The 25,910-nt window shown below is 31.9% G+C and overlaps 1 long non-coding RNA gene across 1 annotated transcript; it reads left to right on the top strand.

Annotated features, from left to right (window-relative positions):
• Positions 1-1,001: 1,001 nt before the first annotated feature.
• Positions 1,002-23,950, top strand: LOC110449767. Its single transcript, XR_002462898.1, has 2 exons — positions 1,002-1,235; positions 23,746-23,950. It is a non-coding gene; the product is annotated as an uncharacterized LOC110449767 (long non-coding RNA).
• Positions 23,951-25,910: the final 1,960 nt, after the last annotated feature.

The raw sequence follows: 25,910 nt of genomic DNA, 5'->3' as shown, positions 1-25,910 counted from the left end.
TTCTACATAGTTATCAAGTATCGTTGTATGTAAATTTTCTCAATATGTCATGTCCTCTTATTTTAAATGTTTGATACATAAAGACCTTGTCAATAAAATGTGAACATATATATATATATATATATTTATACAAAAAAACATCCGAAGTTCTTGTGGAATAGAAATAAAAGAAATGACACAAAGAGTACTTCGTCAGTATGCTTCTTTCTTATGAGGTTCATCCTAAATATAAAGGTATTAAAATATTCGTATTTGAATTTATTACATGAAGGGAAAATTACGTACATAGGAAAATTACTGCAGTACTAATGTTACAACATAAGTTTTCAAACACAACCCTTACACCTGTAGTTACTTTCACATTTGACCATTTTATTTAATAGTATTTCCTATTCTGGTAGTCAAACTTTGTTCGAATATTTCGAAATAGCGATATGGTTAATTTGTCACTATTTGGTAGATCTATATTAGGTTTCCACGTGTCAGCCTTAAACAAACTATGACGTATGTGCTGAAAGAAATATAGCCCCTTTAGATTAAGTCCCTCACCAATTATCCTGGTTCTTGGTTTTATAGGTTTAATAGCCTGACAAGTGTCTTGTTCCTTCTCTACGGGCTAATGAGCAGTAGAATTGTAATCCCTTCGACCACAAAGTACGTTACTCGGCCTTATTATAATAAATACATCCTCTCCAAGCCTAGAGTTTGATCATGATCGTTATTATACAACATCATATATGAAACAGCTGTTTAAGTTGAGAATCATAGTATACACGCAGCACAAGCACACCTCAGATTTCATATCTCAAAGGACTTGCTTATAAAGTAGTAAATATTCACAGATAAGTTTCTTTTCATTTGTAAATATGTAAAGTCAAAAAAGTGTCCGTTGTGAGATACTGACACTCGATAAAGAAAGGCCCCTAGAGTCCCAAGTGTTCCCAAAGAAGCTGTAAGATGAATATCAATGCAAGCACTTGTCTGCAAGCCTCCTACAAACCCTTACTTCTAAGTAGCATTACAAAATTTTGTCTATATCAACATCTATATATTTACCTGCCCAAGTCATTTTCAGCTTTCGTATTGTACAACAGAGAATACAACATCTTATTTTATTCTCTCCACATGTGCTTCTGTTTGATTACGTGTTAATAGTTTATTTTGAATATTGACCACATGACATCTGGATACATTCTAATATCGGGATTATACAATGGATATTTCCCATGCTTGAGGTAGGAACGCTTCCTTTATAAATCAGCAATTTAACGTTAAACACATTTTGAAAATGTCAATCTGTCAACATTTTGAAATATTTAGTTGAAACTGAAAATGATGGTCACACTGTCATAACTATATTTCTGTATTAAGCACCGCAATCCCTACTAGCTAACTAGATAAATGTTACCCTTTATCTGACAAATATGCCATTATATCAAGCTTGGGTAAACCCCTAGATTTGAATTTTGAAATAATTGACATTCAAATTCTGATACAAATGCTTAATGGCATTGTCTACTAGATAACAGATATCCAAATCTTATCAGTTTAGGAAGGTTATTATATTCGTCCATACGTAAAAAGAGTATATTAATTAGGAAGTGTGGAGTCACGATTTATTCCGTTGGCTTGCTATCTGATTGTCACAAAGACGACGTTCAGTTTATCGGCCGGGCGGTGTCGTCTGGCGGTGGTGCGTAATAGCAACCTACTTCAGTATACGGACGTATAGATTGAGGCCTAAATTGTACCGCCTATTGAAAATGATGTTAGCTGTAGCCAATTCGTCCCAAGTTTTCCTAACACAAAATAGTAGAAGTTATTCTTTTGAGGATTTATGGCAATCTGTAAGTTAAGTAATACGCATTTGACCTTTCAAAAATAATCCTGATATGAAGTCTAGGTTTCGGATCTCTTATTTAAATGTGTTTTACGCCTTGGCTGTGTATCATTATGACCTTTTAAAAATTGAGATATGATATGTATACGCGGTCATCACTATGAATTATATTCACATGTCTTACTGAACATTGCATATACAAAATATATCAATTTATATGAAGGATATATAATAACGAGAAAAGACAACGGAACTGATACCATGTTACAACATCTGTATGTACAGTTTAAGTAAGTAGGGGTGATTATTACAGATTTGAAACCATATTACAATGTTAGATATACAGATGAAAATGTCTAGCAACGATTTTCATCATCGAAGACTTATTCCAAAGTGATATACAATTTATATAATGAGGGCAGAGATTTAAAGTTTTGATGATATTACTGTATTATATAACGTTATATTACAGTCTCTTTAATTAGGAAAAACAATTTACAATACCGAGATAGTACAACGTTATATATACAATATCTTTAACTAGGAAAAGGGGTTTACAATTCTAAGGGAATACAACGTTATATATACAATATCTTTAATTAGAAACAAGTATTAACAATATCGAGGTATTACTACGTACGTTATATCACATTTTCTTTAATCAGAAAAAAAGGATTTACAGTTCTGAGTAATAAAACGTTATATATACAATATCTTTAATTAGGAAAAAGGATTTACAATACTGAGGTAGTACAACGTTATATTACAGTCTCTTTAACTACGAAAAAGGGTTTACAATTTTGAGATATTACACGTTATATATACAATCTCGTTAATTAGGAACAAGGATTTACAATGCTGAAGATATATCTACGTTATAATATATATAGGTTTTGTTTTAAGAAACCATATTACACCGTTATATACAATCTCGTTAAATAGGAACAAGGATTTACAATGCTGAAGATATATCAACGTTATATAAAGGATATGTTTTAATAAACCATATTACACCGTTATACACAATCTCGTTAAATAGGAACAAGGATCTACAATGCTGAAGATACATCAACGTTATATATAGGTTTTGTTTTAAGAAACCATATTACACCGTTATATACAATCTCGTTAAATAGGAACAAGGATTTACAATGCTGAAGATATATCAACGTTATATATATGTTGTTTTTTAAGAAACCATATTACACCGTTATGTACAATTTCTTTAAATAGGAACAAGGATTTACAATGCTAAAGATATATTAACGTTATATATAGGTTATATTTTAAGAAACCATATTACACCGTTATATGCAATCTCGTTAAATAGGAACAAGGATTTACAATGTTGAAGATATATATCAACGTTATATATATGTTGTTTTTTAAGAAACCATATTACACCGTTATATACAATTACAATCTCGTTAAATAGGAACAAGGATTTACAATGCTGAAGATATAACAACGTTGTATATAGGTTATGTTTTAAGAAACCATATTACACCGTTATATACAATTTCTTTAAATAGGAACAAGAATTTATAATGCTGAAGATATATCAACGTTATATATAGGTTATGTTTTAATAAACCATATTACACCGTTATATACAATCTCGTTAAATAGGAACAAGGATTTACAATGCTGAAGATATATCAACGTTATATATATGCTGTTTAAAAAAAACCCCATAATATACCGTTATATACAATCTCGTTAATTAGGAACAAGGATTTACAATGCTGAAGGTATATCAACGCTATATGTAGGTTATGTTTTAAGAAACCATATTACACCGTTATATACAATCTCGTTAAATAGGAACAAGGATTTACAATGCTGAAGATATATCAACGTTATATATATGCTGTTTAAAAAAAACCCCATAATATACCGTTATATACAATCTCGTTAATTAGGAACAAGGATTTACAATGCTGAAGATATGACAAGGTCATACATGTACATAGGTTAGTGAATCAGAAGAAAATATTCTAACTACCGAAACAATATTACAATATTAAATAAATAAATTCCATTTTTTCATTGGTCATACTGTAGAAACGTGTGGCCTAGGAACACTGTATGTAATATTGGACTGTTATCAATATAATTTAAGCCAACACTTACCATACCATGATTTGTGATGTTGGATTATCTGTAAATATATATATATGATCAATTAAGCATAAAAGCAAAGAATTCCCTGTGTAGCAGAAATGAAATCAAGAATTATGTGGTATTCTGCACTTCCAACGTTCAAAGTTTAATAACAATAGACTTATACTATCACCTTCTTTAAGTTACAGCAAATGAAATGAAATTTGTGCTGATATCTTATAAGTTGTCATACTAAAGAAGTTTATTTTTAAAACTTCACTAATAATGGTTTGAAAGAGGGCAAAATATTTTAAAATAACTCTTATCTAAATGTGTTTGAGATAATGGTAAATATTGTATGAGATGCAGTTGTAGAATTTATTTCAGCTACTTATTCTGTTTAAGTGTGATTGGTTTAACAAGAAAATAATATATGTTTTATGTTGAATAAATTATTTTTTAAATAGAGATGATAAGGTTATAATATGGCTGTTTTTTGTGATAATATTTATCATCCCATGGTGTGACTTCAAAATCTTCAGAAAATAACATATTTATTAATTTAGTTATATAATAACGTTTTAGTATATGATTTTGAATTCCTATTCATGTGTTAATCCATACTTTTATTACAATTCAGAATAACTGCAAAACATATTCGTATGACAAACATAGCAATACCTATACGTATTTCAATGTACGATATATATTACTTTGAAAGTTAAAATTGGGTCCTTTGTGTGTTGACGCTGTGTAAGATATATTCTTCTCACAGGACACTGCTTAACGGAACTCAGTTTTATCGTTTCTGTCACTGTATGATAATACCCACGAGGGACAGCTGTTGCGTGTTTATGACCGAAGTGTGGTATACACCCCCCGTATGGAAATAATCTGTTACAAATTACACATTTCTTTCAACTAAAAATGCAAAGAAATTATATAAGAACACAAAATGACAAATTCTAGAACAATTATCGAATTTAATACTTTTGCGGTAAAAATATTACCATCTTTTGCCATGTATGTTTCGTCTTAAGTCTTATTTGTATCTTTGAGTTTTTTGGTCTTTAGAGTAACATGATTGACGGTGGTTCTGTCTTTCACATATCTGTTCCGTGGGAATGCATGTTATAATTCTTCCTCCGGCGTTGATGCTGACCACAACCACGGGAGCATTTCCTTAAACATTTCTATATCGCGCAAGGCCAGGTTTTATTCCTGAGCTATTTTCACTTTTCTAGAAATAAAACGTTACGTGTACATTGTAAATACAACATGTAAGTTCATCTCCTGCGCGGTGTGTGTTCGGCGAACTATTGCTTAATCTTATTAAAATTGACGGCGGATGCCATCAATAATTATCGTGGGTTGTAGTTTTTACTCCGAAGCAAAATAACTATATTTAAATAGAAAAAAACCGCAATACAAACCTGAACGTTTTTATAAATATCGTTTTTGTAACTTTCTCTATCAATCATATGAAATAGGTATACCACCCGGTAAAATACGTATTCAAATACAAACAACATTAACAATATATCGATTCCTTATTGCTATACAGCCTAATCGATTTGTGTTTAAACATAAATCATTGGTCCTTCGTCATAAAATATAAGATATTGTGCATAATCCAATGCTAAGATAAATCAGAGATAAATTTCTATTCCTGATTCGTACATACATTATCACAACTTCCAGCTATTTTTCTCTTTTGTTTGACAGTTTGAAGCGAATATCAAAGTATTGCTATTATAATAAAATAGTAAAGCCAACGGTTAAATGATAAATACCTTCTGGCATGATTAACGCAGCTATAAAATGTTCAGACCAATTATCTGAATTCTTATACAGTCCTAAACTACAATACAAGTTTGTACAGACATATTATCAAATAAAATACCGGTAACATCATAAGAGAATTTGACAACATGTTTAAAATGGTTTGGTCGAATGTTGCTTCATGGTATATTTTTCCATAATAATATGATAGTACTGATATATATATACTCACAAAATTGCACTGATTTACAATTATTGTTCCTAAACAATGAAATACGTCATGCATTTGAAATATAATAAATTGGATAAATGAAATATTACACTTGTTTTCGAAAACTGTTTTGCGCTGCAATATATTTGTTTTGTTAGGCAATTTAGTTGAAACTGAATTTACCGCAACCCTCTGAAAATTGACCCATCCACTTTAAGAATATTGTCAAAGATTAGAATACCCTCCATCATATGATACATTTGTATTTTGATTTTTAAGACAGGTTAAGCCAATAAGTGTTACGTCACACATTCTCTCACGTTATAATGTATTTTTACTTCTACTGTACGCTGTTCGTGTGGTACATGTACCAGAGACATCAGCACAATCTAGCCAAATCTATTGTTACTTGACACACCTGTTTTATATACCCTACATTGGTTACTGAAATGAGTAAACAGTTATTTTGACCCTTATCATTATTGATATTCCAAATTGTCAACACGAAATGAAACAAGAAGAACAAGGTCGATGCAAAGCAATAATAACTAAAGCGAAATGAACCAATGAGAAAAATAGGTGAGGAAATAATACGCTCTAAAAAGAATTCGTTTCCTAAACCAACTGTTGTCCCGTCATAATGTCTACTGCAAAAACAAGGAAATTACGTAGGAGAACAATTTACTTCTAACTAGTTGAATGCATCAAATAAACTTGAAACTTATACAATATTGTATTTATCATATTTCCCAGAAGGTATGATAGTATTCTTTATTTCCTGTATTCTGATCATCATTAAAGCTTCAGGCCGCGTCGGCCGAGTGGTAAAGGCGTCTGACATTCTGCTATCACAAGACCTCCACCACTATGTCGCGGGTTCTAGGCCCACGTGGGGCAGTCGCCAGGTACTGGCCGTACACGTAGGTCGTAGGTCTCCGGGAACTCCGGCTTTCCTCCACCACAAAAATCTGGCATGTCCTTAAATTATCATAGCTGTTAATATGACGTAAAATACACATAAACCAAAGTAAACCATTAAGGCTTCAACGGTGTTGTCTTGAGTTTATATAAAGTGTGATGACGTCAATTGTTTACCTTAACCTTAACATCACAATATATCAGAAAATACTTAAACAATATATCAACTGTGTGTATAAACTGCCGTAAAAGATGGATATAAAGTAAACACATCAAGGTAAAGCTTAAGTCTGAACAGTATCTTGCCCAATGCTAATAAGTTGGACTGACGGGGAAAATATATTCAAGGGTAAATAACCCATCGTTATTGGTGTTGTTATTATACCTAGTATTGTCCCTTCCATATATCACCATTCCATGCATATTTTGCATTTATCAAAATCTGAATCTTGCTAACAGAGAGAAAAATAAATCTTTTACCTTTATTCGTATAACAACTTAGAGGATTGGTGTGTTGGCGGGTGAATGGGTGTGTGTTTGGGAGTGGCAGGACAAGGAAAGATTCAACGTTGATGTCTACTGCGGTGCCGGGAGAGTAACGATAAATTCATGATAGCATGCTGTTGTAAAGTCATTCTTCGAAAAACATATAACATACAATACTACTTTAAAGTTGAATCTTATCAATATCCCCCTGGCTTCCCCATCGCCCTTCATCCACCCACACGGCATTCTTGTGTAGCGTCACCCTAAAAATACTAGCGGTTTACGACAAAATGCGCCATCACCTTTCCGGCTTTAGTGTATGACGTTCACGTCCGGTATTCCCAGTTAAACGGATAGACAACGTCTAGTGCGATGTGCGCGCGCATGCTGAACGTCTGTATTATATTTAACTTTAATGCAGACCACAGGTATGTTGGTTTATATAGAAATACAAAAGGGAAGTCTTCCTGTTTTCTTGCGAAAAGAAAATATATATACAAATATGGATTTTGCAAAACATCAATTTATATTTCCTAGAGAAATGTTGCCATACTTGCGCTTTCGTTTTGGTGTTACCCAATACAAACTTACCCTTAATATCAATGCCATCTTAATTTTGTTAACCATAGCATTTGGCATTTAATAAAATCTTCGAAATTTTTATCACATCGTTTGGGACCAATTTTTTTTGGCTCGTCAGAGGAAGTCGTTGGGAATTTTAATGACGTCATTGTTACCAAAGGTGACCTTCGGTTTGATTCTACTGTTGAGCTGAGATTGAGAAATATGTTTCGTTGTGATAGGTCGAATACATATTAAAGTCAATTCGAATGGCGTTGTTGTTGTAGTGTGTCACTATTAAAATACGTAATTAATCGTTATTATATGCAACTGTTTAATATCTTGAAAGCTAAATCATAATTATATCTCTGTAGAAAAACGACCAACAGGAGCGAGTAAAATTAGTTAAAGGCAGTAGACGTTATAGACAAGTGTTTTGAAAGGTAGGTTGTACTATACAAAGAATAGGGCTGCTGTACCCCATCGCATTTTATAATAAGAGGCTAAGTATGTCAGTTTCGATTAATACAGGTGTGACTTATTGCATGGTTTACGCATGCGTGTAAAATGTCGCTCATTTTGTCGTGTGCAAATCTAACAATAAAAATACTATACGTAAACGTCAACGTTTTCTTATTATCTTATATGCTTGCAATTACAGCAGATGAGTGGTACTAAACATAATATTGTTAAAAACTAGCCATTTTTTATTTTTGTGATTTCTTTCTTCCCATTTTCTTATGATTATTTCAAACCAGGCGACAGTTACGTTAACAAGAATCAATAATACCACACACACACACACACAAACCGAAACAGGAACTGTGGCATCATAACCATAACATGGAAGACCACGTGACTCTCTTTAACATAGTACTGATACAGTACATGTATTCGATATTGCAACAAACAAGAGGACAACAAAGCATCAACAAAACCGTTAGTTGAATTCAAAATCGATCAAACTCGGACAAAATATGAACAGAGTAGGGATTAACAGTACCAGAAGGTCAAACAAAACATACTGGTTATTAGTTACTCTTTTTTCTATAGTATTTATGCAAATCTTTATTTTTATCCTATAATTATCTATTTAAAGGTGAATTTCGATTTTGATGTTTCTACGGTATATTCTCTTTTTTATTCAATACAAGTACTGTATCTGTAAAATATAACAGAGGGGCACTTGTGTATTGATTTGTTTACCAATAAGGTCATGGTGGTGTATAAAAGGTCATTCAATCTACTTTCAAGGCATTTTATTTTTCTTATGTTTCTTCGATTGAAGGTAGCCTACATACTTTCTCGGATTTGAAGGGAGATATCACATGGGTACAGGAAACGGCTATCCATCAAAAACAGCTAGTTTATTCCCTTTCTGTTAGCTTTGTGGTGTCTTTCCTTATGTGTTGGTGTCTCATTTCTTGTTGTTTTTGTGTATGACATGGTTTATATATATTTTCCCTGCTTTACATTTCGTCGATGTAATGATGCAAAACTAGTAATATATTTTATAAATGCATTGATACAATGTACTAAATATGATAGTTTATATAATTGAATCCTGGATTTATATATCAGCATTCTTATTTTGGAGTTGATCTCTTCAATGTGTCGATTTTCATATGATGAACTGAATTACTGTCTAAATATGGTTTCGGTCTGGACTTGAATGTTTCTCTTTAAGGCCGAAACAGAACGATATCATTTGAGCGCAATATGCAACATACAGCAACACAGACTGTGAACCAGTTTCAAACCTTTGCATTTTATATCAAATAATATCAGACCACGGCAAACATTTATGAGGGAGTAAGGTTATCTGATGTGGCGGAGAACATGTATACTTACTGTCGATCCTATCTGTCAGCTTTCATGTGCCCCCTCCTGGTGTTTTATGGGTAGGGACAGATCGTAGATGCCACACGCTCGATCATTGATATATACGTATATATGTTACACAGTCCGTGGTAAACGAACAAGAAATGCTGCAGTAAAATTCCTGTTAATATGTATAATGTAATTTTTATATAAATTACTATGTTTTTCACGACCTTTTTCTTATATTCCCACGTTTATTATCAATCTACTGATAACACGGTAAAGCCTGAAAATGCATGTACAATTTTAAATCACCATAGAAGTCGATTATGAATGAAAACGTTGCTCAGGCCTGGTATTAATGTATATTTTATAATGGTAAAACAAATATAGACATTATTGGATATATAGAGATTGTTCAATACTCAAATTTACTTATTTTTCATTTTCGGAGCATTTTTATGAACATGTTACTCTTTAACTATTATTGAAGTTGTAAAAGAAAGTAGCCTTCCACATATTTCGGTTTGAATGAATATATGGAAATATAGTGTACAGGTGTTTTTCAATATCACATTATCACATAAGAAAGAATAAAATTCAATTTCTAAAAGAGTATATCTTGATATATATGTAAGGAAGGTTCCATATACAACGGAAGTATATTTAACAAAAAGATTTTCGTTGCGAATTTCGTGCCTGTTTTAGTCTGTCTGTGTTTAGAGTTATATTTCTGTCATGTTACTTTATGTGCTTTAAGAAAAGATTTTTCTGGAGTTCTGTTAAGACATGTTTGTAAAACGCGCATTGATATTACGAATTATCATTGCACATGCATCTTTTAATCTTTTTAAAAGATTTAGTTTAGTTTGATGTATTCCTTTTTTGTGATTATACATTTTACAGTGTTTTTGTCGTTAAATAACTTATATAGACGATGGGCTTTAAAACAATACAACTCTAGCAAGTATGTCTGTGTGTTATATATAGGCAAAACAATATGAAGTATTGAAAATAATAATATGTGGCATTATCTTGGAACGCTTTCAGATCCAATGAACTATCAGGATATACTTACTATTTTCACAAAATAATAAAACAATGGTTCCATACCTCCTATTGATTATGAAAAAAAGTCATATATTTTTTGTTATTTAAGCGCAGTGTATGACCTAAAGCAACATATTTTGAAACCTAGAATTAACCAGAATTTGTCTAATTTATGAAAGTAGTATAATTAAATGGTCTAACGCACTTGCCCTTCTGTTTCAACAGTAGTTTAGACCAATTAAGGTTTCCGACTGTTTGGCCCCTAACATCACTGATGAGTCCCAGAAGGACGAAATAACTGCATTGTGCAGTGTTATTTATTTTTGGCATACTATATCAATTACAAAATTGTAAAATTGCATGTGTCAATCAGATTGTCACAAATATAACAAATAATATTTATCAATATTTCAAATCCAATTAACAAGGAATCAAAATATGGAACGAGTTATAATGTTTAATAGTTTTGCCGCTACATTTAGCAGTTATTTTATGGATTAAAACAAAATGGATGTGCCAATTCTATCAGACGTGTCAGCTGAAGGTAATACCTTGCACTTTTGTTTATTACAACACGAACTCATATATAAGCTGATATAAGGAAACATCATCAAACGTTTACAAGCCAAATCGGTACACATATTAGTTAAGGACTTACCTTATCTCCCCGTGTGTACAACCGTACTTATGTTACTTCTTACAAATAAAGAATTGGTATTCCTTCCTGATAGTTTAAGCAATATTATTTAATTTGATTTGTATCCTTGGTTTTGATAACTTGATGTGTTCATCTGTAAATGCCAATGGTGTAATTAAACCAGATGTTTTACAGTTTACTGTGTTAAATCAACATTAGAGTATTTAAGTTTCGGAGTATTTCCTGATAGGCTGACAGCCGTTAATGTGTTTTGATCTCCTTCTGAAGATCTTTGAGTTGATCAGTTCATATTTAATTCGTTAAGTCTTCAAAAAGGTTCACATTGGAAAGTCAATAACGATGCGAAGCATTTTGACTGATACAGTTTGATTGATAGATCAATCTAGCATATGTATGACATTTATATCATAGGCGCAATCTCAGTTGATTTGCTAGCAGCAGAAAAAATATCAAATCGCAGCGGAATTTATCTTGGGGTGATTTATTTTACAAATTATATTTCCTCGGAAAGCAATTCGAGAATTAGGTAGAGCGATCGTTAGCTTTAGATACGTTTCACCGATTAGAAATGTTGCGTCCAATCAAACACAGACCTAACGCTAAATTAATGTCCTGATACAAATAAAACAGTTTGAATGTCTTAGTTTCAATACCCATACATGTGTTTATGAACATAAAACTGCATATCTGTTTAAAACTATTGGTCGTGTTTTGCGCAGTCAACTTCTTTCTTAAACTTGCCCCCAACTTAACAACATCCTTCTTGTGTATGCGCTATATTAGGACAGTTCCTACTACTGTTAAATCGTTATTTTACGTAATCCCTCGGCTCACGAGTCACAGTTCAATTATTTTTAATAATTTTAAAAAACCCAACACTAAATTCTTATGACAAACTGAATATAATACTTGATTATATGTCAATTGTTTCCAGGTATATTGTAGATAATACAATTTACATAGAAATAATTTCTTAAATGTTAGATAAACTATGTAGTATTTCCCAGAAATGAAATACGAAAAAAATGAAACCCATCATGAAAACTGTCACTGGTGCTCACTTGTATACTTTCTAGAATACGACGAAAGACACATACAGTACAGATAAAAAATGATTCATGGGCTACATTTGATTTCGTGTCCAATTTTTCTTGAATTTTGTTAGGTATTACTATTCATTTGGTTGTTTCCTCGGTTCCTGTTGTTGTCGTTACTTGTTAACTTTGAGGTCAAATTCTTGTCTTGTCTGTTTACGCTGTGGTATATTTTTGTCCTTGCTAATGACGCTACGGTATATCTATTGTTCCTGTCTAATGACGCTGAAGTATATAATTTGTCCTTGCTCGTTGACGCTGTGTGGTTTATATTTTGTTCTTCCCTTTGGAAACTGTGGTATATTTTTGTCCATGCTATTGACGCTACGGTATATTGTGGGGTTTTTTTCTTTTTTTTTTTGACGCTATGGTATATCTTTTGTTCCCGTCTAATGACGCTGAAGTATATAATTTGTCCTGTTTGTCGACGGTGTGTTGTTAATGATTTGTTCCTGTTTATGGAGGCAGTGTTGTTTTATTTTTGTCTATTTCTATTGGCGTAGTGTTATAATATATATTATTCATGTCTAGTAATGCTGTGGTATATGTTTTGATGTATACTGTGGTACAGTATCAGAGTCCAATTTTTCAGAGGTTTTTGTAACAAAATCAGATTATAACATCGTTTATAGCATTCCTTTCGGAGAAAAGGCGTACATAAGCCAGACTCCTCTTTTTTTCTCTTTTTTTTATTCGCAAAAAGTTTGTGTTGGTGTTTTAATACGGAGATGGACAGAAATGATTAAATGCGTCTTTTAATAAGTTTGCTTCAAATTATTGTCTGGTCGGCACAGCGGAACGACAATGTTGCTTGGACTTATAAAAAAAATACCGGAAAAACAGAAAACAATATCACCAGGACTATATTCGCAGCCAAAATATGTGTAGTAACAGATTCCTTCATACTCGTCTACTTTTTGTTTGCGAATTGGTGTTTCAAGACGAAACCGTCTGATGTTATATCCGACGTCCAGTCAGACCTTTAAAAGGTTTAGGTATCATTCAAATGGCAAATGTGGTAACTTTCGTCTTGTTTCTTTGCAAGATTAAAAAAGCAAAAATTGTATAAAATCAAAATATAAGTATGCTTACGTGATGTCTGCGGAAAACATCCGTATTGATGGAAAGCAATATCATTAAAAGATCCCAAGCAATTATAATGTCTTATCAAAAGAGCAAACATAATAATTAAAAAAGGCTGCCCTCATTAACTGATAGTGACGTGTAGTTGTTCACGTTTCGAAGTTGATCATAGATTCAACTGACTAAGGTAAATGTTATGATGCATAGGCGCTCTCTCATTGACAATGTAGTCTTGGTGACTCCAATGTCGTTTTTGATTATGCTCATTAGTATGCCTTGTGACTTGAGGACGTGACAATCCTCGATTTAATCTTAATCAATATGGCGGGCGTCTTCCATGAAGCATAAGACGCTTTCCCTTCTGGAACACCTGGTCTTATTTTTTCTTTTTTTTTCTCTGTTTTTTCCAATGCTCCTTTTGTTATTTGTTTTCTTTCTTCATATCTCGTCCTAGTGTTATCGATTTTAAGTTAAATTGTATCTACATGTTCATGCACTGGTCTAGAAATTTAGCCGTTTGCAATTCCATATATCGTAATCTAGGCTTATTCTAACACGCTTTTTATGGTTCTCCAAAAACTCACCAACTTGTTATGTTATCGTTACACTACTTTTTATGTAACAACGAATTCCTACTTTAGTGAGTACATGCTATACTCTTTTACGAATCCTAATAGCGGACAACACGCAATAAACACCAGGTACATAAAAGACGAATATCTATCCTAATAAAAACTGAGTATAGGTATAACGTGTCACTACCAGAATCAACACTCGATATATGGACGCGGTCCTACATTACTGGGTCCTTGATATAGAAACAACGAGTTTCTCTATCAATAAGAAGAAGGAATGGTTACCGTAAGTACACATGTACAAAAGAGTCTATCCTAAGGAGAACTAGAGCTACAAAAACAACGAGTCTGCCCCTTAATGAGTACCATGTGTTGCACATGTCGATTCCTCAATAAGTATAACGATGCCAAACTTTGTCACCACTTTACTCGTGATATATTTTTTGTTTCGCTCATTTGTTTCCTGTAACTAACTAGTATAATGCCAACGCATCGACCATATGGTTATGTCATGTTGTATGCAATGGAAAACGCCAGTATTGAATGCAGATGAACAGTGATTCCTGTTATACTTATAATGTATAAAAATTCTTTGTAATATGTATTGAATTGCTGCATTTTTAACAATCTGATTATTTTCAAAATTGAAATTTTGTTTTTGTTATTAATATAAACGATAATGTAATTCATAATTTCTATTTGTAATATCTAGGCGTAATATTACCCGTCATACCAAATTTTAAAAAATATGAATTTTATTTATAACAGTTGTTGATAGCGCTCATTTAATTCATCATTTACTCGTGAGTATACCAAATGAATGATTACAAAAGTTACAAATACATTCAGTTTGACAATTTTGCTGACACATGCCTTACATCAGAGATAAAAGGTGTGCGTATGAAGTTATTTTAGAAACAAAAATGAAATAGAAATGCTGCCATGACGAAATGTTAGGTTAGTCTAATGCTCATTACTTAAAATGTTAAATGAACGTAGTATAGATTTCCTTAATATGAGATCCTGTGTATAAAACCTAGGAAATCATGCTCACCAATACAGTGAGTGCTATATATTCTCAATGTGAATAAACATTATGTTATGCTGAAAATGCTGTAGAATAACAGAACATGCAATCATCATTGCAAAACATTACCTATTTCATATTATCATAGCAGCAGAATAAAAGGATTTTCTCCCTCGCTGGCTACCTTGAATTGATTAGGTCATGTCGGATGCGACATATGGTGTGATAAAAGATTAAAGTCAAGATACCCCGTATGTTGCTACCAAAGTAAATATGAAGCCTTTCATTTTTTGTGTGTTAATTGGTTTCTGATTTTTGTCCTTATAGTTTGAAACTTTGTTAAACTTTGTTCTATAGTTGGTTCTATGTTTTATTGCGTTCTTTGTCTTTTGATAGAGCTTTCGGTACATGAATCCGTATGCGTTGACACAATTGCATATTTTGTCCTTGAATGATGGCCCATGGATCGATGTTGACGCGCAGGTACATTTTGTCATTGAATGTTTCCCATGGATGTTGACGCGCAGGTACATTTTGTCCTTGAGAAGTGGTTCTATGGTATATTTTCCCTTTGGTGTCCACACGCTGGCATATTTTGTGCTTTGATTTTATTTCAAAAGTTTATTTTGACCCTGTGTCGTACTTAGGAAATGTTTCGTTTTATAAACAAATATCCATTGTAGCTATTTTATTATTAAACAAAAATGGCAGAATCGTACCAAGGAAATGTTTCGTTTTATAAACGAAAGTAGCTATTTTATTATTAAATAAAATGGCAGAATCGTACCAAGGAAATGTTTCGTTTTATAAACGAATATCCATTGTAGCAATTTTATTATTTAATAACATGGCAGAATAATATGCTTTGATAGCATGAGGTGATAAGGTAGAAATGTTATTCCAGGAGTAAATTCCTTACAAAATGAATTTGACATAAAGGCTTGCATATAAACGTGTTCGCAGGTATGAAATACATTGGTACTAACATTATATATAAACCAGTAAAAGGAGAAATATATATATCTTGACATACTTTACTCTACCTTTTGGTGTACTTATGTATTCTTTACAAATTACAGCACGAATTATGCTGAATTATATTTAACAAATGGAGGGTAAGCAATGTAGAAACTGTTGTTTATTTTTTACAACGTTAAGGATTTTTCAAACAATAACGGTTTCCAAATATTAATATCAGAACATATAATCTTATTTATAGGATAAGGTGCTATTGATCCTAACTTCGAATATGTTGTTTAAATAAGTTAAAATAATGGTTTAACAATTTATAAAACTGCATTTGCATTTAAACTAGGTTGGAATGATCATTTAAAAATTGTTGCTTCCGAATAAATACATGCAATGTGACGTAATGAAGTAAGGAAGTCACAACGTTTCATGAAAATTAATCAAGAACTGGAACAAAGATAGTAAAAGGACAAAACGGATATTATTGATATCTTGTTTTTAATTAAATGTCTTTATAAAAGATATTGTCATCAACATGTGTAATAGACAGATATGACGCTGGCGTTCTTCCTTAGAAAGTAAACTGGCGTTAATCATTTTCATTCCAGTGGTAACTTAATATTGTTTCAATCTAGAAATTCAATTTATAGTTAAACAATTCTTTTAAAGTTTATATCAAATTTGCTTTAAGTTACATTTAATTTGAATTCATGATTATCAATTGAAATTATTTTGCAGAAAATCATAAACGACCTTCTTAGTTCTACCACGTGATAAAGATAATAGAAAATTGCGGAGCTAACCTATTTGTATCCTAGCATACTAGAAATCAGATAAGGCAACTTCTCAAGCGATGAGAGACTGGCTTTTAACCTACGAAAATTTAAAACTTATTTTTATTTAATACTTTAATAACTGGCTTTGGAATATGGTTCTTTCACACGCCTATATTTACTGTGGCAGAACACCAGCGCATACAACGTTCATCCGAACTTCCATCTCCATCGTGCTAAGATCACAGAAAAAGACAAAATTGAAAACTTATCTATCAAATCTATATGAGTATTTCTGTAATAATTGAGAAACGTAGCCAAAGTGTCGGAGATAGCGTGGCTTTTCGTCAGAATGTGGTCGGTATAGAGTTATATGGATAAAACGACTATAATGATACCCGGAGCGATCTTGTGGTGAACACGCAGGATGCCACAGCACCGCCAAAGAGAACTGCTTTCTCTTATCGCCACTGGTCTAATGATTACTTCCCCGTTAGGCCTTATGTATATATTTAATGATTATGGACAAAATCAAAATGTCCCTATTTGAAACTGTGCAGCAGCACATCTGCGTTCTCTCGCCATTACAGTTCCTAGTCAGCACTACATTTGCTTCACATATTGTTAGCATAAGAATGAAACATATGGTTTTCGTTTGTAATTATAATATTCATTGTATTTCATAAACATAAACCCTTTCCAAACTATTTAATTTGATTTCTTACACACTTAAGAGAATGATAAAACGTATAATAAACACATTGAAAAGGAGAATGTTTTATAAAGATATTTTAAGCTGACAATACTGCGAAAATTGTGTTCTCTTTCTGTTTTGTTGCTTGTATATGCATGCCGTTTAATTTGTGTACACTGGGGTGAAAGGTCACATGCTACCACTGCTTTAAGAGAAATTGATTTTATTCGAGATAAAAAGAAGTAATACAGATATAGTGACCTTTTGTCGGGTCACCACCCCAGTAACCTCTGTCCCTACGCGTAGGTCAACTTCTGTTGGTGTGTGCATGTGTGTGAAATTTTGCTGGGAACATTCCTGCTCAAACATGTTTCCCAGCTTCGACACAAACACATGAACAATATGGTGGTCGCGTATTCTTTTTTAGCGTATTTTATTGTATTTTGTCTTAGAATAAAGATATTATAACGATTTTCTTTACAAATAGAAAATGACAAAATGGCGTTCATACTTTGGAACGTATGTTATATATCAACAAGCTAAAAAGATGTTTATACATGCATGTCCTATCAAATATCTGTATCTTTCATATTTAATTGCAATATTTATTTTTAAATATAGTACATTGTTCAGAAACTAAAACTTATGACACAATGAAAGCAAGAGACAATTATAGCACACATGCTAGTAACTTCGTGCAGTCAGTAGAAAATCTGTCCAATTAAACTCTGGGGAACATTCCGAACATGTATCAAACCATGTATCACAGTTCATCACTTAACGAAATGGGTGTTTTTCTTTCCTGGTTCCCGTGTCAAGTATACGGCGCCTGGTATGGAAATGACTACGTTGTAATAATCACGGGATCTTGTCTCAACTCTATTGTATGCCAACATCTATTTTGATGAGTATGCTAAATTTAGATCTTACTTTATCATGCTATTGCTGTTCAACCGGAATTGGACAATCACTAGTTTTTATTTAGTGGAAGAAAAGTACTCCAATTTAAGTGAATTTAAAAACAAAAACGATAACAATTTTAAGTGAATTCAAAAATAGTAACGATTCATATCTAAAAAAAGCAGGAATTGTTGATACTATTTCCGGGAAATATTTATGTGACCTTGTTTATTTCACTTGAAAGCATTTTTTTCTAAAGGAATGATAAATTCAGTTTTTTTGTAACGAAAAAATATATTAACTTATTCGGAAGACCTACGTTATGTCAGTCATTATGCAAATATATGTGTACTCTTTCCAATCGTACATTTCTTAATCAACATAGCACATTATGGCTGTTGGTCAGATAGGCGTGTGTATATATAAAAGTATCACTTACAACGAAAAACTTATTTTGTTTTCAGGTCTTTAAGGTTATTTTGGTAGTATTGCATTCCATTATATCGAACGGTCTGACATATATATACATGATTATCACCACTGAAATCGTTATGAAATGAGGATGGAATATTTCAAATGGTTTTGACGATGCTTGATTATAAAAATCTCTCAACATGAATGCTTTATGACAGGTCTTGAGTATTTTATCTAATTGGTCAAGTGATATTTACTTTATAGGTCAAGTGTAATATATGCAATAGCAATTAGCGAAAGTGTTGTTTGGTTAATGTCGCGGTTGTCTTCGTATCTAAATATAATGTTTACACACGTAGCCGTAGCTATCCAAACAAATAAGGCTAAAGTTAGATGAAAGATCAGTTAAATATTGATGCACACTATAACGATAGAATGAGTTAATTTTGTATTCTAGTACACTTATTTCACTACACGTTGTTGCATATATGGGCAAACCGAAGATCCCTTAATAATTTTAACTAACGTTTGCAAACAATTAATAAAATCATCTTTATTTAAGTCTCACATCGCTTTCTATTGTATTTGCTATGTCCTTGATCTATAAATCTACATTATGTTGTGTTTCTCTGTTTTCGCTTCAAGCTTCTGTCAGAACTGATACAAGACTTCATTTTACATACTGCAAACCATAGCACTGAGGAAGGCATGGATTAACCACAAAAACAGTTTTTCTAGGAATGTCGTACAATTTGTAAACTGGTAATCATAATAATCGTAATATGTTTTAGAAATATGTTTGAATGAAGGATAACTGTGTTTAAGTATGGCATGTCATATACCAACAACGAAATTATACTATTTCATATAATATATTGTTCTTATTAGTTTAATATACATTTACGAGATCACTGTTTCAAATAATTTTGAGAACAATTTAATGAACAACGTTTGCAAAAGTGTGCTTTTCCCTTTTTTGGTTCAGGTACGCATGGTATGCAACTAATTGTAAATTATGTTACAATCGTGTATTTAGTCTTTATTTAACATAAAGGCTATTTTGTTTAGAAAAAAACATTTGGAAATCAAAACGGTTGAAATTGAATTTTTCTTACAATGTATCAAATCCGAAATTGAAGAAATATACATCGGGATTATTTCATTAAAAGAAATATCTTTTTTCCTTTTGTTGATAATTTGAACCAAATTTCATGATATCATTTATGCATTTTTATTATATGTTTAAGAAATAACAAAAATATATATCTGTAGACAACCACTCAACACACATACGCGGAAAGGGCTTAATATAAGTTGTATAACTTATTCCCAACCCAGCTGTATTATAGCAATAAAATATGATTAAATCAAAAACAAACAAAACACACACAAACACATGTCTCCAAAAAACATCCAAACATTAAACTTCACATGTTTACACTATATGATCACCATATTGTTGCAGTATTTAAACAGGAGTAAATGCAAAATTCAAGAGTTCAAAAAACAGAGTTAAATGCAGCCAACCTTTTTATTGAAAGATGGTTGAATCAGCGTTTTGATAATATAACGAGTCGTTTTCAAACATTTCTATTTTAAGAAATATACTCTGAGATGCTCTGATAACACAAATATCAATAAATCTTTCACTATTTAGAACAACGGAAAAAGATTATTTATAATTGAATAATTGTTTCATCAATCTGATCTGGTAGAAGTGTGCTTGACGTTGAGTCATATGGGTCATCCGTCTCTTATTTCCGGACATACATGAAGTTTCACATGCTTGTCACATGATAAATTGTGACCACGCCGGTTAGTCATCTCAAGGGTAGCTGACCTGTTTTTCGGACATAACAAGGTCTTGAAATAGATATTAATGGTCGAAATGAAATACCAAATATGAGGTGGATATAAATACTTTATTTGAACCATTTAAAATATGAGTAATATCTTATGTTAATTTTTTTATTGATATAATTGGTAAGTCTGGTAGACTTAAACTATATCTTAGCGTCAGCGTACAGTTACAAAAATTAACTTAATAAAAAAAATAGTTTTAAAGAAAGGACAATACTATACTTAGAGGACATTCCAACACTCTTACATGAAGATAAAGATCGGGTGGCACTTCACTCAACACCTGCTTTCATACGAGTATTATCTACTAATTGAATCAATCACAACTCTTCATATTTAAACCAACCTTTCAATATCTCCAACCCTAAATTGTCTGTTAGCAACTTTTACAATAAAGGAGGTTAAACCATAGCAAGCGTGGTTATTCCATAAGTTCCTATCGTATATTGACTTGCAGAAAACATCACAGTCAATTTAAACCTTCCTCAGATCAAACGGAAGTTAACGAGATATTTCATCGTCTTCAGTAAATGCAATGGAACTCCGTTCGAAACTATTATCTATCAAACAAAAATATGTTTTGCTTATTTATTCAATGTTTCAAGGTCTTAAAACTGAATAAAAATACTAAATGACATAATCTTTTGTATCTATAAATGGACTCAACAAATGCTCATTGATATCACCCAAACAAACGGTTGAGATAGAGCTCAAAATGTATTTAATTTTATTATGGTGTCAAATCTGTCTTCGCCTTATTCTTTTGTTTGATTTTTTTTTCTGTTATGTTATTGTTGTGTCCTATTTTGTTCTTTCGCGTGAACGTTGTGTTAAAGTTCATCATTTTGTTTGAACGTTGTTTTATATTTGGTCATTTTGTGACAACGTTGTGGTATATTTCATCTTTTTGTGTAAACGTTGTGGTATATTTCATCATTTTGTGTGAACGTTGTGGTATATTTTGTTATTTTGCGTGAACGCTGTGGTATATTTCATCATTTTGTGTGAACGTTGTGGTATGTTTCATCATTTTGTGTAAACGTTGTGGTATATTTCATCATTTTGTGTAAACGTTGTGGTATATTTTGCTATTTTGTGTAAACGTTGTGGTATATTTCGTTATTTTGTGTGAACGTTTTGGTATATTTCGTTATTTTGTGTTAACGCTTGTGATATATTTCGTTATTTTGTGTGAACGTTGTGGCATATTTCGTTATTCTGTGTTAACGCTGGGGTATGCTTTGTTCATGTGTGCTGACGCTTTGCTACAAATATATGTGTCTATTTGTGTTAATGCTTTGGTATGCTTCGTTAAGATCTTGTGTTTATGCTTTTGTATATTTTGGGTTTTTGTTTTAATTCTTTCAGATTAAGTTTTTTCTACAAAATGTTTGGTGGTTGTTTGTTATGCTTTCCGTTGTTTCCTTTGTCAATGTTTTCTTTGAAGAATTTGTCAATGTTTTTCCTCATCTTACTTCATAATACAGATATATAAGTTGTTGTATAAGTTGACATGTTTGACAATTAGACAATTAATATGTAGTAACTAATACCCGAGGTAGATAAACAAAGTTCTCAGCATTCCTACTTTATTATATTTAAAATAGGCATTGCAATAGCCTTCTATTTGATAATTATAAATAGCTTTGACGTTTTTATTTCATTCTTATAAATGAGACTCACTAGGTGTTTTTTCAGTAAATGATTGAGATTTCAAAATATCAACACAATTATGTTTATATTAGTATTGGTTTCATAAAAGCTTAACTATAATAAAGATTCATTTGGTTAGATATATACAATGTAATTATGAAGAAGAAACCAAGAGACCATGCATTTATAGGGATTGACCGGCGATGTTTTAATTTTCATGCCGGTATGAGCGAAAATCGGTTACGTACATCCATATTGCATGAAGCCCAGAAGGGCTTCATATTAAATATTGATGTAACCGATTTGCGTTCATACCGGCATGAACATTTTAAAAACGCCGTTCAATCCATATATTTACATTTTTACTATAAAACAATTGTTTGATTTTATTTATTTGTTCTTAAATTATTTATTTATTTAACTGCGTTTTGTATATGCGTCGTCTTTTAAACGACATTGGCTGAACAGCCCTTTTTAAATCAAATTGACGCCAATAATCAACCGTTGTCATTTGAGCGTTTGACGCAGGGTCACTCTTCATGTTATTTGAATCGAAGCGACAAGACTCTCATCGAACAAGGTTAATCCATGACGTCATAAGTAAACCACGTGTTACGTTACGAGAATTTTTGTATTTCTTTTTATTATTGGTTGTATCTGATAGCAAAATAAAACATAAAGACTATACTCGAAGTTGATATGGTATATGTATATTGATTGTTATCAATGTATTCAATAAACCATTTGTACGTTGTCGTCAACAGTTCCTTGACACACAACTAAAAACCTATTTAAAGGGTTGTACATTAATGACGATAACATTGGTTTACACTGTCGGATGTCAAGATGATCAAATTGCAAATTCTAACCCTGCAGGTATCTGTTTTGTATGCTAAAAATATACACGACTGTATTTTCTTAATATCTTATTTTACGTTTTGTACAAGTTCCGATTTCGTTTGTAAACGTACTTTTAAACTGGATGAAGGAGATTATTCAATATCTGTTGTTGATATGAATTTGTCCAATATATATACTATATATATTAGTATATATATATATCATAAATGACAAGCATTTTATTTCGCATTTAAAGAACTGAATAGGAGTTTTCTCTTACCTGCTGTATACAAGGCCTATAGCGAAACAAACGAAAACGCAAAGGCAATCGGTTTACGAATTAGTTAGTCATATACTTTGGGTCATGTACGTGTATATGTACTTATTAAAAATAATGTATTACAAGTATTTACAACTTCGCCTTTTTTGACAGGATAACTTGGTGACCTAGTGGCATCAAATGGAGCACTTGACCCCGGCGAACTAGGACGGCCATCTGTTCTCCAAGAAACAGTAATGGCACAGTAACCCTTCTCAGTCCGACGGAGGGACAGGTAATAGGCCGTTATTCATCGAGGACCGTAGCTTTGTACATGGTCTGTATGTCGATCAGTATTAAAGTAAATAAGAATAAATGATTTATTGTTTATTGTTGTGTGGTGTTAAGGTACGAGGCTCTCCGTGGAGGATGTAAGATTGCAATCTTAGCCTCATTCCGGATCTGACTTCCTCTTTCTCGGATACGTTGCTTAGGATTACAATGGTCACATTGATATCAAATTTTACTATAAAATAGCATAGTGAATACGTGCCTGAATACACTCTGCTCTCTGATGTTGAACATCGTTTACATTGTAAGAGTCTCAACTCGAATTCGACCCTTGCATACCGATGACGTCAAATAATCCCACATGTATTTTGAAGTTATGTAATGAATTATATTTTTGTAGATGCTTTCAAGTCATAACTGCAAAAATAATGATATTGCAAAATCCTTTGTTGGAGTGAGTCAGAATTGGAATGAAACTGTGGAATAGTACAGTTTCATAGAAATATTAAACTGTAAAGAATTTTTATTGAACACATACATTGTTAATATGTAACAATGAACAGTTAAGACAATGCCATGAACACTTATTCACCTATTCGATGACTGGAAAATCTTCTCTTTATACAGTGTAAAGTTTATTTGATCTTCCGAATATACAGCAATACAAGCAAAGTACAAAACGTGCAATGTCATAATCGTTTATTTTCATCAAAATAGTACCTCGGATACCATGGATAGGAGCTCCGTATATAATATCAAGAATAAATCAATGTCGGAAAAACAAACAAGTTCAAAAGTAGGATACAATTTATTGGAGCAGTAGGCACGTTTTTGCCACGCCATCATAACAATCAAACTGCAGCTAATATAAAAATCCATTTTGTGAAATTTCAAACTCATACAAAATATGTTTACAAATGACTACCACAAATGGAAATAATTTGTATTAGCACTGACAACTTTGTAACATTTGTGCACCGACTTCTATATGAATTGGCATTTAAATTAAAAAGGGTTTTAAATTGCTATACAGTTGTATAGAGTGCTGAAACAATGTTATGATAAAGAGTGTGCAAATCCTTTCTCAATAAGATACAAATATAATTAATGCATGCTTGCATATTTCTTAAAACATCTAAATTGCGTTTTAAAGTAGAATACTGTAGTCGGTAAGTAGGTGGTATAATATATGTATTAATCTTTGACTCAATGTCTTCAGTGTTCTTACATTAAAAACCTGTGTATTATAATTGTACGTGTACACAGACTTATTTATTTCATGCTTTAACATATTGCCTTTATAAGTATATAAATAAATTAAATTGTTTAGAATTAAAGACAAAAATAGCCTACATACCCTAAAATCTGAGTATTTTTCCTATTATGATAAATGATGACGCCAACCACAATGACACAACAGTTTTACGACCACAAAAATCTGTCTTAGAAATGACGTGTATTCTGTTTGTAATATCATCTTCCTCTATGTTAGTCACTATAGTGGTTTTGTTATATAATTCAAAATACAAAATAACTTTACGAGCCGTTTTCCAGAACGCGACATATCTTATAGTACTTTCTATAATTCCTGTGCTTTTAACGCTGAACCAGAGAACGTCTGTAATTCTACAACTTCTCCTTTACTGTTTCCGTCTTGATATTCGTTTTTTAAATGTATTACATGCCTTGATGTGAAATGAAACAAACAATATTACACGAACATATCTTTTACAATTCGACTTGTTCTCTATTTCTCTTCCTACCTTGAAAAAGTCCTCTCTACCTTAAAATAATATAAGATATGTCATTACAAGTTGCATGATGAATATCTAAATATTTTTTAATACGTTTGATATAACATACGTCATTGCAAGTTGCATGATGAATATCTAGATAATTGTTAATACGTTTGATATAACATATGTTATTGCAAGTTGCATGATGAATATCTACATAATTTTTAATACGTTTGATATAACTTATGTCATTACAAGTTGCATGATGAATATCTACATAATTTTTAATACGTTTGATATAACATATGTCAT

The sequence above is a fragment of the Mizuhopecten yessoensis genome, unplaced genomic scaffold (assembly GCF_002113885.1).
Source record: "Mizuhopecten yessoensis strain PY_sf001 unplaced genomic scaffold, ASM211388v2 scaffold4819, whole genome shotgun sequence".
NCBI classification, from domain to species: Eukaryota; Metazoa; Mollusca; class Bivalvia; order Pectinida; family Pectinidae; genus Mizuhopecten; species Mizuhopecten yessoensis.
This window is presented reverse-complemented; position numbering and strand designations above follow the sequence as displayed.